Raw genomic sequence first — 16,972 nt, forward strand, 5'->3', positions numbered from 1 at the left:
TATAGAAACATACAGGCCATTAACACCCAGAAACTTATGAAGAACTTGCAGTCTTCATTGGCCCCTATCTCCTCCCTCTCATGTCCTGATTCTGCATTGAAGCATTACAATGAAACACTTCAAAGTGCCCTGGATGAATTTGCACCCCCTATAAATAGAACACCACAACGCAGACGGCGACAACCCTGGCACACGGTGCAAACACGTTTCCTGCAGCGGTGCTCCAGGTGCGCCGAACGTCTGTGGAGAAAATCCAATCTACACGAAGATTTCATCCATTTTAAGTTTATGCTTAGAACATACAACACTGCCCTTCACCTCTCCAAACAAGCCTATTTCAACACCCTCATCACGTCACTGTCCAATAACCCGAAACGTCTCTTTGACACTTTTCATTCTCTACTCAACCCAAGAGTACAGGCCCCAACCACGGAGCTCCGAGCTGACGATCTGGCCAATTACTTCAAAGAAAAAATTGACCAGATCCGACAGGAAATTATCTCCAAATCCCCTCATACCATGCACTGTCCTCCCTCCCCCACTGCATCTAACTCACTCTCTGATTTTGAACCAGTCACAGAAGAAGTAAGCAGGCTCCTTGCATCTTCTCGCCCAACCACTTGCACCAGTGACCCATTTCCGTCACATCTGCTCCAGTCCCTTTCCCCTGCTGTCACCCTTCACCTAACTAAAATATTTAACCTCTCTGTCTCTTCTGGTATTTTTCCCTCCTCATTTAAGCATGCTATCATACATCCACTACTTAAAAAACCATCCCTCGACCAAAACTGTGCCGCTAACTATAGACCTGTTTCTAATCTTCCCTTCATCTCTAAACTCCTGGAACGCCTGGTCCACTCCCGTCTGATCCGCTATCTCTCTGATAACTCTCTTCTAGACCCTCTCCAATCTGGTTTCCGCTCTTTACACTCTACTGAAACTGCCCTCACTAAAGTCTCTAATGATCTACTAACAGTTAAATCAAATGGTCATTACTCCATGCTAATTCTCTTGGATCTCTCTGCAGCATTCGACACTGTGGATCATCAACTCCTCCTCACTATGCTCCATTCCATTGGCCTCAAGGACACCGTTCTCTCATGGTTCTCCTCCTATCTCTCCGACCGCTCCTTTACTGTATCTTTTGCCGGTTCCTCCTCCTCTCACCTTCCCCTTACTGTTGGGGTTCCTCAAGGATCGGTTCTAGGCCCCCTCCTCTTCTCCTTGTACACTGCCCCTATTGGTCAAACAATCAGTAGATTTGGTTTCCAGTACCATCTCTATGCTGATGACACCCAATTATACGCTTCTTCTCCTGACATCACGCCAGCCTTTCTAGAAAACACCGGCGATTGTCTAAACGCTGTGTCTAATATCATGTCCTCACTATATCTGAAACTGAACCTGTCAAAGACTGAACTCCTGGTGTTTCCTCCCTCTTCTAATGTACCTATACCCGACATTGCCATTTCTGTGTGTGGTTCCACTATTACTCCCCAGCAACAGGCCCGCTGTCTTGGGGTCATACTTGATTCCGAGCTTTCCTTTGCCCCCCACATTCGATCACTGGCTCGCTCTTGTCATCTGCACCTCAAAAACAATTCTAGAATCCGACCTTTTCTTACTTTTGACTCTGCAAAAACTCTTACTGTTTCTCTTATTCACTCTCGTCTCGACTATTGTAACTCTCTTCTAATCGGTCTCCCTCTTACCAAACTCTCCCCTCTCCAATCTGTCTTGAATGCTGCAGCCAGGATCATATTCCTCACCAATCGTTACACCGATGCCTCTACCTTGTGCCAGTCATTACACTGGCTACCCATCCACTCCAGAATCCAGTACAAACTTATTGCCCTCACCCACAAAGCCCTCCATAGCTCAGCACCACCTTACATCTCCTCCCTTGTTTCAGTATACCACCCTACCCGCACCCTCCGTTCTGCTGATGACCTGAGGTTAGCATCCTCAATAGTCAGAACCTCCCAATCCTGTCTCCAAGACTTTACACGTGCTGCGCCAATTCTTTGGAATGCACTTCCCAGGTCAATACGATTAGTCCCCAATCCCCACAATTTTAAGCGTACCCTGAAAACGCATTTATTCAGACTGGCCTACCGCCTCAACACATTAACCTAACCTATCCCTGTGTGGCACAGCCAAAAGTTTTACCATAACCAGGTTCCCCGCATCATGTTCCCACATGCTTTATGCATCCATCAGCCCTCTGTTTGGACCAGCCATAATGTTCAGTGTGTAACAGTACAGACACAATCAGGGCAACTGTTACCTCCCACCTTTCGTGTCTCCCTTTTTCCCTCATAGACTGTAAGCTTGCGAGCAGGGCCCTCATTCCTCTTGGTATTTTGTTATAATCTACTGTATGTGATTATTGTTATGCTGTAATGTCTATTGTCTGTACAAATCCCCTCTGAAATGTAAAGTGCTGCGGAATATGTCGGCGCTATAGAAATAAAATGTATTATTATTATTATATGGAGGACTAAGGGGAGTGTATTATTCTATATGGAGGATTGAGGAGTGTATTATACAATATGGAGGACTATGGGGGACATTATATTATATGGAGGACTATGGGGTGTAAACTGTAGATGTGCTGCTGATAACATGATACTATATGGTGATCTGTTAGTGATCCATTAGTGATTGTTCTGTCCCCATCGGTCTTATACGGTGGAAAGAGGCCGGAAAACAAGTGTTGAACGACTTCAATATTGTCGATCACACTCATTTAGCGTCCTGAACTCAGCGCACGTAACTACAGCCGAAATTCTTCTGTGTGATGTGCAATATGTTAGCATTTGGGGCCCCATTTTAAACTTTGCATAGGGCCCCACTTTGCCTAAAACCGGCCCTGCACCTGACAGTCACTTGCCTGCAGCAGTGTCCTGATCAGAATGTTATGCTGATGTTGTGAGATGGGGAAAAAGTGGGACTGTGGAGTTATGGTGTACTCACTGTTGACTTGTAGCCCAGCACAAGGACTGATGTGAAATGTAGTCATAAGTAAGAAGAGGATCTTGAAGAGGAAATGATGGCTGTGAGAGCAGAGCTGATGACAAGAAGTGAAACAGAAAGGTATATACCATGTGCTATATACCAGGTGGTGCTGTGCTATATGTGTGGCAATGTGAAGACCGGGTGAGACAGACTGGCGTGGTGGGGGGGAATGGAGAGGCAGGGAGGGGGGGAATGGCGCCAGGGGGAAGGGGGTGGAATGGAGCGGCGGGGAGGATTTGTCACTGTGTGAGGAGGGCTTCTTTATGTGGACGGGGAGGGCCTGTAGCTATGAAGGGTGGGGTTGTTGCTACAGACGGCATGTTTTTAGTAGCGTAGGAGGAAACGACCAGTTGTCATTTCAATGCCATAACACACCCCGCCTTGGACGTTCTGTTAAGAATATCTACAAAACCATGCAAACTAGTGACATAAAGTAAATTACTTATTGTCATAATTCTGCAGCCCAGATATGTACTGAGATTATGTGAAAAGCCCAGACAACCCCTTTAATCACAGACAGCAGACAGATGCCATCCATGTACTGTCTTGGATTTTCACAGATCCATAGGCTTGTATTTTTAATGATTTGATTTGTGACATAGAGTAGAAAGCTGGAAGGAAAATATGTGCAATAGGGTCTTATCCGGGTAAAATTTGGAGATTGTTGGCAATGGTGCTCATCCATTAAAAAGGCCCAAGGCTGCTGCAGACTCACGGCTTAGAGAACATCAAAGAATGGAATAAAATGGGTTAAATCTGCTCTGACGTGAATGATAATGGGAAAAAAATTTGTATCATTCACCAGCAGCACAGATTTAACCCATTTCACTTCTTTGTTGATTTGTGAAATGTCTCCTTGATTTTATGTAGATGCACAGTCCACCAAAAACAGGAACAGGTGAATAGCTCCATAGAATATAATGGATTCATGTTCCATCTGTGCAAACCTCAGATAAAACACTTACATCAAAAACAGGTGTCGGAATGGGGCTTAAAGGTCCCGTTACACATAGCGATATCACTAGCAATATCGCTGTAACATCACTGGTTTTGTGACGTAGCAGCGATATTGCTAGCAATATCGCTATGTCTGATACTTACCTCCGACCGGCTCCCCCGCTGATTATCGCTGATCGCGCAAGAACGTCCTGGACCATTTCTCGTCGGCCTCTTCCTGCTGGGCTTCCTGTGGCGCCGACGAGCGACGCGTGGACGCGGGCGGGAGGACGTCAGGATCGCTTCGTCTGACAGGTAGCGACCCCCGACCGCTGCTATGTTGCTGGCGAGATCTGCTTGTGTGGCAGCTTACTAGCGACCACTTAGCGATGCACCAGCGATCCTGACCGGGTCATATCGTGGTCGGGATCGCTGGTGCATCGCTAAGTGTAACGGTACCCTAACAGATACTGTTGTCACACCCTGCGGAGTCTTTGTTAGACCTCAACTGCCAGGGTAACTCATGAAACCCTCCCTCTACTAAACATTTTTGAAGATGCAATTACTTGATTAAGCCATCCAAGTGGTTAAGTGACTGGGATCTAATCTTGTCGGTGACAGCAGGAAACTGGTCCATCATCGCTATGGCTCTGTTATGATCCGACGTGTACAGTTTCTAAGCCTGTATGATCATTGTGACATAATGGTATGACAAGGGGTGCCAATTACTTGACTCATTCTATACTATTAACTACATGTGAACTTTAGAAACCACAGTGTCTCATTTTGTTTAAGTGAAATTAATTGATTTATGAATTATTTTTCCATCATGTTTCATTACATACAAAGAATAAAACTTCTATAATTATGCTTCTTTGTTACACCCTCCTTTTTATTATATTTTAATATCTATATTTTAGTTAGTATTAGCATTCCTCAAAATATATTGCAAAAGTGGCAGTCGTGTCTACAAGAGTCAAGGCATTATGCAACAGAAGAAAACCTGGATACATTTTTCCAAGGGCATCCTTTTCCACTATGGTGAGAATTTAAGCAAGGATCCATAAAATATATCACTATGGTCAAAGAGTGTGATCGCGACAACTATAGGGTAATACCTAGAGATCCCATCACTGATATCAATACCAAAATTCAACATCTCATCAGGACATACCTGGATATGCATGTTATTGACCAAAAAAAAGTCACTTTTCTTACAAATCCCCATCCCATTATGCAGGTCTTCTACATCTTACCCAAAATTCACAAGTCACTAAACAATCCCCCTGGTAGGCCTATTGTGGCTTCCACGGATTCAATCCTCTCACCATTTTCAATTTTCCTTGAAAAAGTCCTCACGCCACTGGTCAAGTCCACAAAATCATTCCTGCTTGACACAAGACATTTCCTAGAAATCATCGAACAGCTTGAATCTGTACCAGCAGATAGTCTTCTGGTTACGTTAGACGTCAACAACCTTTATACCTCTATTTCACATGACAAAGGAATTGAGGCCACCAAATTTCTTCTTGAATCATCTGATATGCCCACTAATTCAATCCAACTGTGGCTAGACCTCCTGAGATTGGTCCTTTATGAGAACTTCTTTCCATATGAAGACACCTTCTATGTACAAATGCGTGGCACAGCGATGGGACTGAACGTAGCGCCGATGTATGCTAATGCATTTATGAACTTTTTTGAGGTCAACAATGTATATCCAAATGAACTATTTCTTCGATATGCTACTCTACTAGCTATCATACATAGATGATATTTTCTTTATCTGGGCAGGGACACCAGGCACCCTACAATCCTTCTATTTATACCTGAATTCCATTCTACTGGAACTTCAAATTACAATACACCATAGTACCGAGCAAATACCTTTTTTAGAAACTCTGATACTTAAAACCACTAATGGATATCTCTCACCTGATTTATTCTCTAAACCTACGGATTGCAACAGTTGCTGCATTACTCTAGTTGTCACCCAAGAACTACCAGAGATAGCCTTCCACGTGCCCAGTTCAATAGGGTTTCCCGTATAGTCACTGATCCCGAAACACCCAAGATCAGACTGGATGCCATGACGCAAAAATTCAGGGACAGACATTATCCATTAAGACTGTTGGAGAAAGAAAAAACTTGGGCGCTTACCCCACGGTCTCCCCCCCTCTCCTTCGCTCTAGGGAAAGGGTGCCCTTTGGGCACACATACCACCATTTCATCAATCATCGGGAAACACAGGCCACTTCTATCAAGGGCATACCCTAACATGAATCTTTCAATACAACTACACTGATGTGTACTAGGAGGCCCGCCAACATCAGGGATAGATTGGTATGGGCAGATATGGGAAGTGCACCTCCCACAACCACGCAACGGCTACTTAGCACTCGCCGACAGAGCACGTTCCCATGCCTCAACTGTGCTGCTTATTCCAATGTCATCAGATAAGATTGTGTCACCCATCCCAGAACTGGTAGATCATACCCCATTTGTGGCTACTACACTTGTGAGTCAAATTTTGTAGTCTATGTCATCAAATGCACCTGTGGTCTCCTTTATGTGGGGGAGACCACTTAACATGTGAAAGACCGTATAGCTAGCCACACATCAACTATACGATGCGGGAGAACATGGCTGCCCCTACCGGACCATTTTTCTAGATTAAGACACACTGTAGCACAGCTGAAATTCCATGTCATTGAACAGATTCCCAGACCTAGAAGGGGTGGAAACCATATTAAGCTTCTCAAGCTAAGAGAAATATATTGGATCCATACATTGGAAACCCTAGAACCAAAGGGCCTCAATAGGGAAATTGATTGGCTTTTATGAATGTCATTTAACCTTGTTTTTCCTTGTCTTACAGACACGCTGACTTTCCATTACCATAGGTGAGTCACCTCTATAACTCTATTGCTCCTTCTCCTGGTGCCTTGCTATGCCAGGGATTCCCTTAAATTATATCTGTCCTGCAGAACAGTTTTATCCATATAACACTAAGTTCTACCTTAAAGTGCACTAACATTTAAGAACCATTGATGCTGGTCCAACAATACTATGCCTTCATGTCCTCCTCCCTCATTTTGCACAGGTTCTGTGAAACTCCCCATGCCAATAGCATTTCTTACAGTAGCCCATATATTATGGTGTTACATGTACATTCAGCGCTTGCACTGACAATATACTTCGTTCCGCCAGGCTTCCTTAGCTAACAATGATTCTCATTATGCTAATAGCGCTCCCCACGGCGGAAAATACATGTTTTGGCCTCATATACAATCGGCACCTGTGCACTGTCATTACACATCGTCACTGAGCTCTGCCAGGCTTCCCTAAACTACCACCGCGCATGCGCGGTCGTGTTCCCCCGGCAACGCGACGTCACTTGCGGGCCGTACGACGCACTTCCAGTCCAGCGGGTGATACTGCTATTAAAAAACCCCTACTGCACATGGGGGAGCAGGCCACAGCAAGCAGCTAGGCGCGAGAGCACCGCTCAGCATCTACAGACTGCAAGATACTTTGGCACAGGGTTAGACCACCTCCCACCCTCTACAGCCATTACTTTATTTTAATATTAATATTATGCTTATTATAGATGGAAACTATGTCATTCAACTTCTTTGCTATAATTCATCTGTTACATTGTTCTCAGTACTTACTGTTGTATATCCATGGGAGGGGAACGCTGTAGATGTAATCTCAGGAGAGGTGTTTTAGCATAGAGATGGAATGAGGACTGCATCTTTGATCATCTATTGCACACCAGGATGTGTGGAGCAGCTGTTGCTAATTTATAACTAAGCAGCTCCCACAATCCCTCTCTCCTGGCCCTGTATTGGGGTGTATAAATTTAGAATCATTCCAAGGGGAACACGCAAGTGAGGGGTCGCATGCATTAAGCAAAGCATCGCATTAGCTAAGCATCCAGCAAAAGACAGTTACTCCATGACAGTTAGTCAGGCCAGAAGTCGGGTAAACCACATTTTGCTCTCCTTTTTACCCATGTCCTTTATTTATATCCTCTTGTGTTCCCTTGCCATCCACATTCACTGCCCCATCCCCCCTCCATCACCAATCATACACATCAGCCCCTCTATACTTTCCTCTCCCATTTACGGCTCCCATGCACTTCTCACCTTCCTGAAAAACCTCAGCCCTTCTTGCCCAAACACATTGCACAAAATAACTTCTAACATTTCAAAGAACTACTTGCTCTTTTTGTTCCTACTTCTACTGATTTCAGGGGACATCTCCCCCAACCCCAGTCCACCATCCCCCAACCTCATCCCATACCCTACCCCATATCAAAACCATACTAATCATATTAATATTACTTGCACTCCTTCATCTCCTTCTTTCAATTGTGCCCTCTGGAATCCATGGTCTGTATGTAACAAACTTCCTTTCCTGCACAACTACTTTCTGAACAACTCTCTGAATCTGTTGGCCCTCGCTGGAACCTGGATTCAGGACTCTGACACTGTCTCCCCTGCTGTCATTTCCCATGGTGGCTTACAATTCACCCATTCTCCGAGACCAACAAGCAGACCTGGTGGTGGAGTTGACATACTCCTGTCTCCACAATGCACTTTCCAGGGCATCCCCCCAGTTCCATCACTCTCATTCCCTTCTTTTGAGGTCCACACAATCAGGCTCTTCCGTCCCCTCCCCCTCAGAGTAGCGGTCATATACCGGCCCCCAGGCTCACCCACCCACTTCCTTGACCACTTCTCAGCCTAGCTGCCGCACTTCATGTCCTCAGAACTACCAACCCTTATCTTGGGAGACTTCAACATCCCCATTAACAGTCCCACTTCCACAGCTGAATCCCAGCTTCTATCACTAACCACTTCTCTTGGCCTCTCACAGCTCTCAACCTCTGAGACACATAAAGATGGTAACACCCTTGACCTGGTCTTTGTCCGGCTCTGCTCAATCACCTACCTAAATAACTCACCACTTCCCCTCTCTGACCACAACATTCTCTCCTTCACGGTCACAAATCCTCGCCCACCCTAGCACACTCCTACCTATCACATATTCAGAAATCTGCAAGCCATTAACTCTCAGACACTTTCAGACCCTACAATCTTCCCTGTCCCCAATCTCCTCTTTTTCCTGTCCCGATCTGGCTGTTCATCACTACAACAACACTCTTATAAGCATCCTTGACCAGGTAGCGCCCCTCACCTTCAGAACCTCCAAACACACAGTAAAACAGCCCTGGCTCACATCGCAAAATCGACTTCTCCAGCGATGCTCTAGGAACGCTGAACGCCAATTGAGAAAAACCCGCACACTAGCCGACTTCATCCACTTCAAATTTATGTTAAGAACCTATAACTCTGCCCTTCACCTCGCCAAACAGACCTACTTCACCACCCTGATCTCCTCACTTGCCAACAACCCCAAGAAACTTTTTGACACCTTTCACTCCCTCCTCAGGCCAAAAGCACAAGCCCCTATCACAGACATTTGTGTGGATGACCTGGCCTCCCACTTTATAGATAAAATAGATAATATCCGTCAGGAAATCCGCTCCCAAACACCAAGTACTATGACTCCTATCCCTCCCTGCATTTTCCCTGGCTCACTTTCCACATTTGATCCCATCACAGAAGAAGAAGTCTTCAGACTCCTCTCTTCTTCTCGGCTGACTAAATGCACTACCGACCCCATTTCCTCACATCTCCTCCAGTCTCTCTCTCCAGTCATCACCACTCACCTAACTATAATCTTTAATCTCTCCCTCTCCTCGGGCATTTTCCCATCCTCCTTCAAACACTCTATCGTTACTCCATTACTATTGGAGACAAGTTTCCAATCTCCCCTTCATCTCTAAACTTTTGGAGAGCCTAGTCTACTCCCGCCTTACCCGTTACCTCTCCACTCACTCCCTCTTAGACCCTTCACAGTCCGGCTTCCGCCCCCTACATTCAACTGAAACTGTACTCATCAAAGTTACCAATGACCTTCTGACAGGAAAATGAAACACTCTCTTCTCATTCTTTTCGACCTTTCTGCAGCTTTCGACACTATTGAACACTGTCTCCTACTCTCTAGGCTCCAGTCACTAGGCATTAAGTACACCACTCTCTCCTGGTTCTCTTCCTATCTTTCTGACCGGTCCTTCAGTGTTTTGTTTGCTGGCTCCACGTCTTCTCCTTTTCCTCTCGCTGTCGGGGTACCTCAGGGCTCAGTCTTTGGCCCCCTTCTCTCTCTACACGGCCCCAATTGGACAGACCATCAGCAGATTTGGCTTTCAATACCATCTTTATGCTGATGACACACAACTACAGTATACACGTCATCCCCGACCTTACCCCCGTGGTACTACAGAACGCCAGTGACTATCTGTCCGCAGTCTCCATCATCATGTCCACTCTATCTGAAACTTAACCTCTCAAAAACTGAAATTCTTCTGCTCCTGCTGTCTACTAACCTCCCTAAATCTGACATTTCCCTCTCCGTGGGTGGCACCATAATAACACCCCGGCAGCAGGCGCGCTGTCTGGGTGTTATGTTTGACACCAACCTCTCCTTCACATCCCATATACAATCTCTTGCCCTCTCTTGCCGCTTACACCTAAAGAACATCTCCAGAATCTTTTCTCACCATGGAAACAACAAAAACCCTCACTGTCGCTTTGATCCACTCCCGCCTGGACTACTGCAACGCTCTATTAATTGGCCTCCCCATTACTCGACTTTCCCTTCTACAGTCCATACTTAATGCAGCAGCCAGGGTCATCCATCTGGCTAATTGGTACTCGGACGTGTCTGCTCTTCGCCAATCGTTACACTGGCTGCCCATTCATTATAGGATCCAATTCAAAGTACTCACCCATAAAGCTCTCCACAGTGCGGCACCCCCCTACATCTCCTCCCTCATTTCTGTCTATTGGCCTAACCGACCTCTGCGCTCTGCAAACGACTTTAGACTAACCTCTGCACTAATCCGCACCTCCAACTCCCGACTCCAAGACTTCTCCCGCGCTGCGCCAATCCTCTGGAATGCTCTACTCCAAGAAATTAGGACTATCCACAATTTGCACAGTTTTAGGCGCTCCCTCAAAACACATCTGTTCAGAGCGGCCTATCACGTTCACTAATCAAAGTCATTTTATGTGTAAGTGTGTGTGTGTGTAGCCTATTCACTATACCTATCCCCCACTCCCTCAAGATGGCTGGACAATCATTGCAAATACATCCTTGTAAATACACACCTGTACTTTGTATCTCCCCCACCACATTGTAGATTGTAAGCTCTCACGAGCAGGGTCATCTCATTTTGCCTTAATTATTGTATTAGAATCATAGAATCATAGAATCGTAGAGTTGGAAGAGACCTCCTGGGCCATCTGGTCCAAACCCCTGCTCAAAGCAGGATTCACTAAATCATCCCAGTCAGATGTCTGTCCAGCCTCTGTTTGAAGACTTCCATTGAAGGAGAACTCACCACTTCTCGTGGCAGCCTGTTCCACTCATTGATCACTCTAACTGTCAAAAAGTTTTTTCTAATATCTAATCTGTGTCTCCTCCCATTCAGTTTCATCCCATTGCTTCTAGTCTTTCCTTGTGCAAATGAGAATAAAGTTGATCCTTCTACAATGTGACAGCCCTTGAGATATTTGTAGACAGCTATTAAGTCTCCTCTCAGTCTTCTCTTTTGCAAACTAAACATTCCCAAGTCCTGCAACCTTTCCTCATAAGACAGGGTTTGCAGACCGGTCACCATTCTGGTCGCTCTTTTCTGAACTTGCTCCAGTTTGTTGATGTCTTTTTTAAAATGTGGTGCCCAAAAATGGACGCAATATTCCAGATGAGGTCTGACCAAAGAGGAGTAGAGGGCAATAATGACTTCACGTGATCTAGACTGTATGCTTCTGTTAATACATCCTAGAATTGCATTTGCCTTTTTTGCTGCTGCATCACACTGTTGACTCATATTCAGTCTGTGATCTATTAGTATACCCAAGTCTTTTTCACATGTGCTGTTGCTTAGCCCTATTCCTCCCATTCTGTATATGCTTTTTTCATTTTTATTGCCCAGATGTAGTACTTTGCATTTTTCCCTGTTAAAAACCATTCTGTTAGTTGCTGCCCACTTCTCCAGTTTATTTATATCTTTTTGAATCCTCTCTCTCTCTTCTCTAGTATTAGCTATCCCTCCTAGCTTTGTGTCATCAGCAAATTGAATGTTTACTCTCAATTCCTTCATCTAAATCGTTGATAAAGATGTTGAACAATACAGGGCCCAGGACAGAGCCCAGTGGTACCCCACTTGAGACATTCTTCCAACTGGATGTGCAGCCATTTACGACCACTCTTTGGGTCCGATCACTAAGCCAGTTATGAATCCATCTAACAGTTGCCTTGTCCATTCCATACTTAGTCATTTTTTCAATAAGGATTGTATGAGATACTTTGTCAAATGCTTTGCTGAAATCAAGATATACCCTATCTACAGCATTTCCTTGATCCACCCAATCAGTGATTCCGTCATAGAAGGAAATTAAGTTAGTCTGACATGACTTATTAGTTACAAACCCATGCTGACTCTGTTTAATCACTTCATTCTTATCCAGGTACTGACATACATGTTGTTAACATTGTTACTTATGACTTGTGTTTTGAAACTGTTAAACTGTAAAGCACTGCGGAATATGTTGGCTCTATATAAATAAAGATTATTATTATTATTATAGATCCTCAGCTACTTTGGCTATACACCTACAGGATAGGCACTTAACCTGATTCAAATAGGTATAAACAATTCTCTTTCTGGAATACTATGTTATGACCTTTTCACTATTCCTTGCAGCCTCCGTGGATTCCCCAGGGACTCCTATGCTTATATATGTGCCTTCTCTATTCTTCACACCTCGGATAAAGGTAAACCATGTTGTCTATTCCAGCCCTTCATCCCTATTCCCCTCTCCTTTCCCTAACTATTGTCATATCTACATTATTCTGTGAATACCGTTCTACCCTACTCTAGTATGGATCTGTTTTGTAATCCTATAATTCTTAATGTGTTGCTTAGCTCTTATCCAGGAATCATATGGGATGTTACTGTTTATTCTTCATGTTTATTATGATTTCTTTTTTCACGTTGTATTATATGTATATTATATTGTATATATATGTATATTATATGTATATTATATTGATATATTTCCTCTTGTCTATCAGTGATACTATGATTAAGACCCTGGACGGGTCGAAACGTCATTTGTTCTTTGTCGCTTTCCCATTTTCCTTGGGACTCTGCTCCACAGACGCCGGTAAGGTATAATCGAATTATAAGACGTACCTCCATTTTCGACCCAAATTTTGGGGAAAAAAGTGCGTCTTTATAATCCAAAAAATACGGTAATGTCACTTTGCATTAATTCCTGAAAACCACCTGAAGGGTTAATAAACTAACTACCTGACAGCAGTTTTCAATATGTCAAGGGGTGCCGTTTTTAAAATGGCATGACTTTTGGGAGGTTTCCAATTTATAGGAACCCCAAAGTTACTTCAAACTTTAAAGCAGACATGGGGGAATATTATTTATCAATGTTTTTGTAGGTATGACAATACTGGATTAACCCCTTAACCCACAAGGGTGGTTTGCACGTTCATGACCGGGCCAATTTTTACAATTCTGACCACTGTCCTTTTATGAAGTAATAACTCTGAAACGCTTCCATGGATCCTGGTGATTCTGACATTGTTTTCTCATGACATATTGTACTTCATGCTAGTGGTAAAATTTCATTCAAATAACTTGCATTTATTTGTGAAAAAAACAGAAATTTGGCGAAATTTTTGAAAATTTCGCAATTTTCCAACTTTGAATTTTTATGCCCTTAAATAACAGAGATACAGCACACAAAAAACTTAATAAGTAACATTTCCCACATGTTTACTTTACATCAGCACAATTTTGGAACCAAAATTTTTTTTGTTAGGAAGTTATAAGAGTTAAAAGTTGACCAGCGATTTCTCATTTTTGCAACACCATTTTATTTTTACGAACCACATCACATTTGAAGCCACTTTGAGGGGTCTATATGGTAGAAAATACCCAAAAGTGACACCATTCTAAAAACTGCACCCCTCAAGGTGCTCAAAACCACATTCAAGAAGTTTATTAACCCTTCAGGTGCTTCAAAGGAATTTTTTGAATATTTAAAAAAAATGAACATCTAACTTTTTTTCACAAAAAAAATAATTCAGGTTCAATTTTTTTTATTTTACCAAGGGTAACTGGAGAAATTAGACTGCAAAAGTTATTGTGCAATTTGTCCTGAGTATGCTGATACCTGATATGTGGGGGGAACCACTGTTTCGGCGCATGGCAGACCTCAGAAGGGAAGGAGCGCCGTTTGACTTTTTCAATGCAAAATTGGCTGGAATTCAGATCGGACGCCGTGTCACATTTGGAGAGCCCCTGATGTACCTAAACAGTGGAAACCCCCCACAAGTGACCCCATTTTGGAAACTCGACCCCCCCAAGGAACTTATCTAGAAATGTGGTGAGAACTTTGAACCCACAAGGGCTTCACAGAAGTTTATAATGTACAGCCGTACAATTAAAAAATCATATTTTTTTCCACAAAAATGATCATTTCTCCCTCAATTCTTATTTTTCCAAGGGTAACAGGACCCTAAAAGTTATTGTGCAATTTGTCCTGAGTACGCTGATACCCCATATGTGGGTGTAGACGACTATTTGGGCGCATGGCAGAGCTCGGAAGGGAAGCAGTGCCATTTGACGTTTTTTGATGGAATTGAGATCGGACACCATGTCGCGTTTGGAAAGTCCCTGATGTACCAAAACAGTGGAAACCCCCCACAAATGACACCATTTTGGAAACTAGACCCCCCAAGGAACTTATCTAGATGTGTGGTGAGCACTTTAAGCCCCCCCAGTGCTTCACAGAAGTTTATAATGCCTGGGCGTGAAAATAAAAAAAATCGTATTTTTTCCACAAACATGATCTTTTAGTCCCCAATTTTTTTATTTTCCCAAGGGTACCAGGAGAAATTGGACCCCAAAAGTTGTTGTCCAATTTGTCCTGAGTATGCTGATACCCCATATGTGGGAGAAAACTACTGTATGGGCACACGTCGGGGCTCGGAAGGGAAGTAGTGACGTTTTGGAATGCAGACTTTGATGGAATGGTCAGCGGGTGTCATGTTGCCTTTGGAGAGCCTGTGATCCCACCCTTATGATCACATCAAAACATTTGCAGACCTCTCAAAAGATACTATCCAGTCGAGAAAGAATTTTAGTGAGGTTACTACACTACTTCGCAAAAAAGGTGTATTATATAGGTGGGGGTTTCCCACCAAGCTTTTGATTAATCATGGGGCAAAAGTTATCTCAATTCTCTCCGCTCAAGAGGGAATGTCCTTTCATGCGTCCTTGAATAAAAGAAGAGAAACGCCTGGATGAATCCTGGATGAGACATCATATCCCGTTATGTTTTGAATCCTTTAATAGGCAGAAGATCTGCAGAATTTCCACGAACTTTCCCAATTTAGGAAGTCTATCTGCAAGTTGCGGATTCTTCCTCTGTTCTAATGCGACAAGTCTACATATAATTTATATTTTGAGTATACTTTGGCTTTTGTATAGGCATCTGTTAGTAAGCAATGTATTAAGTGATATTAATACCTTTATGGCAGCTGCTGTATTAATATATGTATGCTTGTCTTTATTATTTATAGGGGTTTATTTAACTCCTAATCATACCGAAGAGAAACAATACTGTTAGTTTATATAATTTATATTGTAATGTAACCTCTGCTTTACCATTCTATTGTAGGACCATTACTGTTAATTTTGAAAATTTTAATTAATGTAACTTCTACTTTATTATACTACTGTAGAATCACTACTGTTAATTTTGAAAATTTTAATAAAGTTATTTGGAAAATGGAGAGCATGTGATGTACCTAAACAGTGGAAACCCCCCACAAATGACACCATTTTGGAAACTAGACCCCCTAAGGAACTTATCTAGATGTGTGGTGAGCACTTTGAAGCCCCAAGGGCTTCATAGAAGTTTATAATGTCCGGGCGTGAAAATAAAAAAATCGTATTTTTTCCACAAACATGATCATTTAGTCCCTATTTTTTTTATTTTCCCAAGGGTACCAGGAGAAATTGGACCCCAAACGTTGTTGTCCAATTTATCCTGAGTACGTTGATACCTCATATGTGGGAGAAAACTACTGTATGGGCACGCGTCGGGGCTCGGAAGGGAAGTAGTGACGTTTTGGAATGCAGACTTTGATGGAATGGTCTGCGGGTGTCATGTGCGTTTGGAGAGCCTCTGATGTGCCTAAACTATTGAAACTCCCCACAAGTGACCCCATTTTGAATACTAGACCCCCCACGGAACTTATCTAGATATGTGGTGAGCACTTTGAACCCCCAAGTGCTTCACAGAAAGTTATAACGCCCGGGCGTGAAAATAAAAAAAATCATATTTTTTTCCACAAAAATGATATTTTTGCCCCCAATTTTTTATTTTCCTAAGGGTTACAGGAGAAATTGGACCCCAAAAGTTGTTTTGCAATTTGTCCTGAGTAGGATGATACCCCATATGTGGCGGTAAAACACTGTTTGGGCGCATGGCAGAGCTTGGAAGGGAAGGAGCACCATTTGACTATTTCAACGCAGAATTGGCTGGAATTGAGATCAGACGCCATGTTGCGTTTGGAGAGCACCTGATGTGCCCAAACAGTGGAAACCCCCCAATTCTAACTCCAACCCTAACACCAACACACCCCTAACCGTAATCTCAGCCCTAACTCTAGCCCTAGCCCTAACCCTAACCCTAGCCCTAGCCCTAGCCCTAACACTAACCCTAATGGGAAAATGGAAATAAATAAATTTTTTTAATTTTATTATTTTTCCCTAACTAAGGGGGTGATAACGGGGGGTTTGATTTACTATTTATGGCGGTTTTTATATTTGGCAGCTGTCACACGCTAAAAGACG

General features: G+C 43.3%; 1 long non-coding RNA gene across 1 annotated transcript; it reads left to right on the plus strand.

Moving 5' to 3' along the window:
• Positions 1 to 6,745: 6,745 nt before the first annotated feature.
• On the plus strand, positions 6,746 to 15,902 carry LOC141059003 (uncharacterized). The gene is made up of 4 exons (XR_012222363.1): positions 6,746 to 6,857; positions 12,794 to 12,864; positions 13,165 to 13,256; positions 14,222 to 15,902. It is a non-coding gene; the product is annotated as an uncharacterized lncRNA (long non-coding RNA).
• Positions 15,903 to 16,972: the final 1,070 nt, after the last annotated feature.

Source organism: Dendrobates tinctorius, unplaced genomic scaffold (assembly GCF_039654945.1).
Source record: "Dendrobates tinctorius isolate UK_male_01 unplaced genomic scaffold, ASM3965494v1 ptg000223l, whole genome shotgun sequence".
Lineage (NCBI taxonomy): Eukaryota > Metazoa > Chordata > Amphibia > Anura > Dendrobatidae > Dendrobates > Dendrobates tinctorius.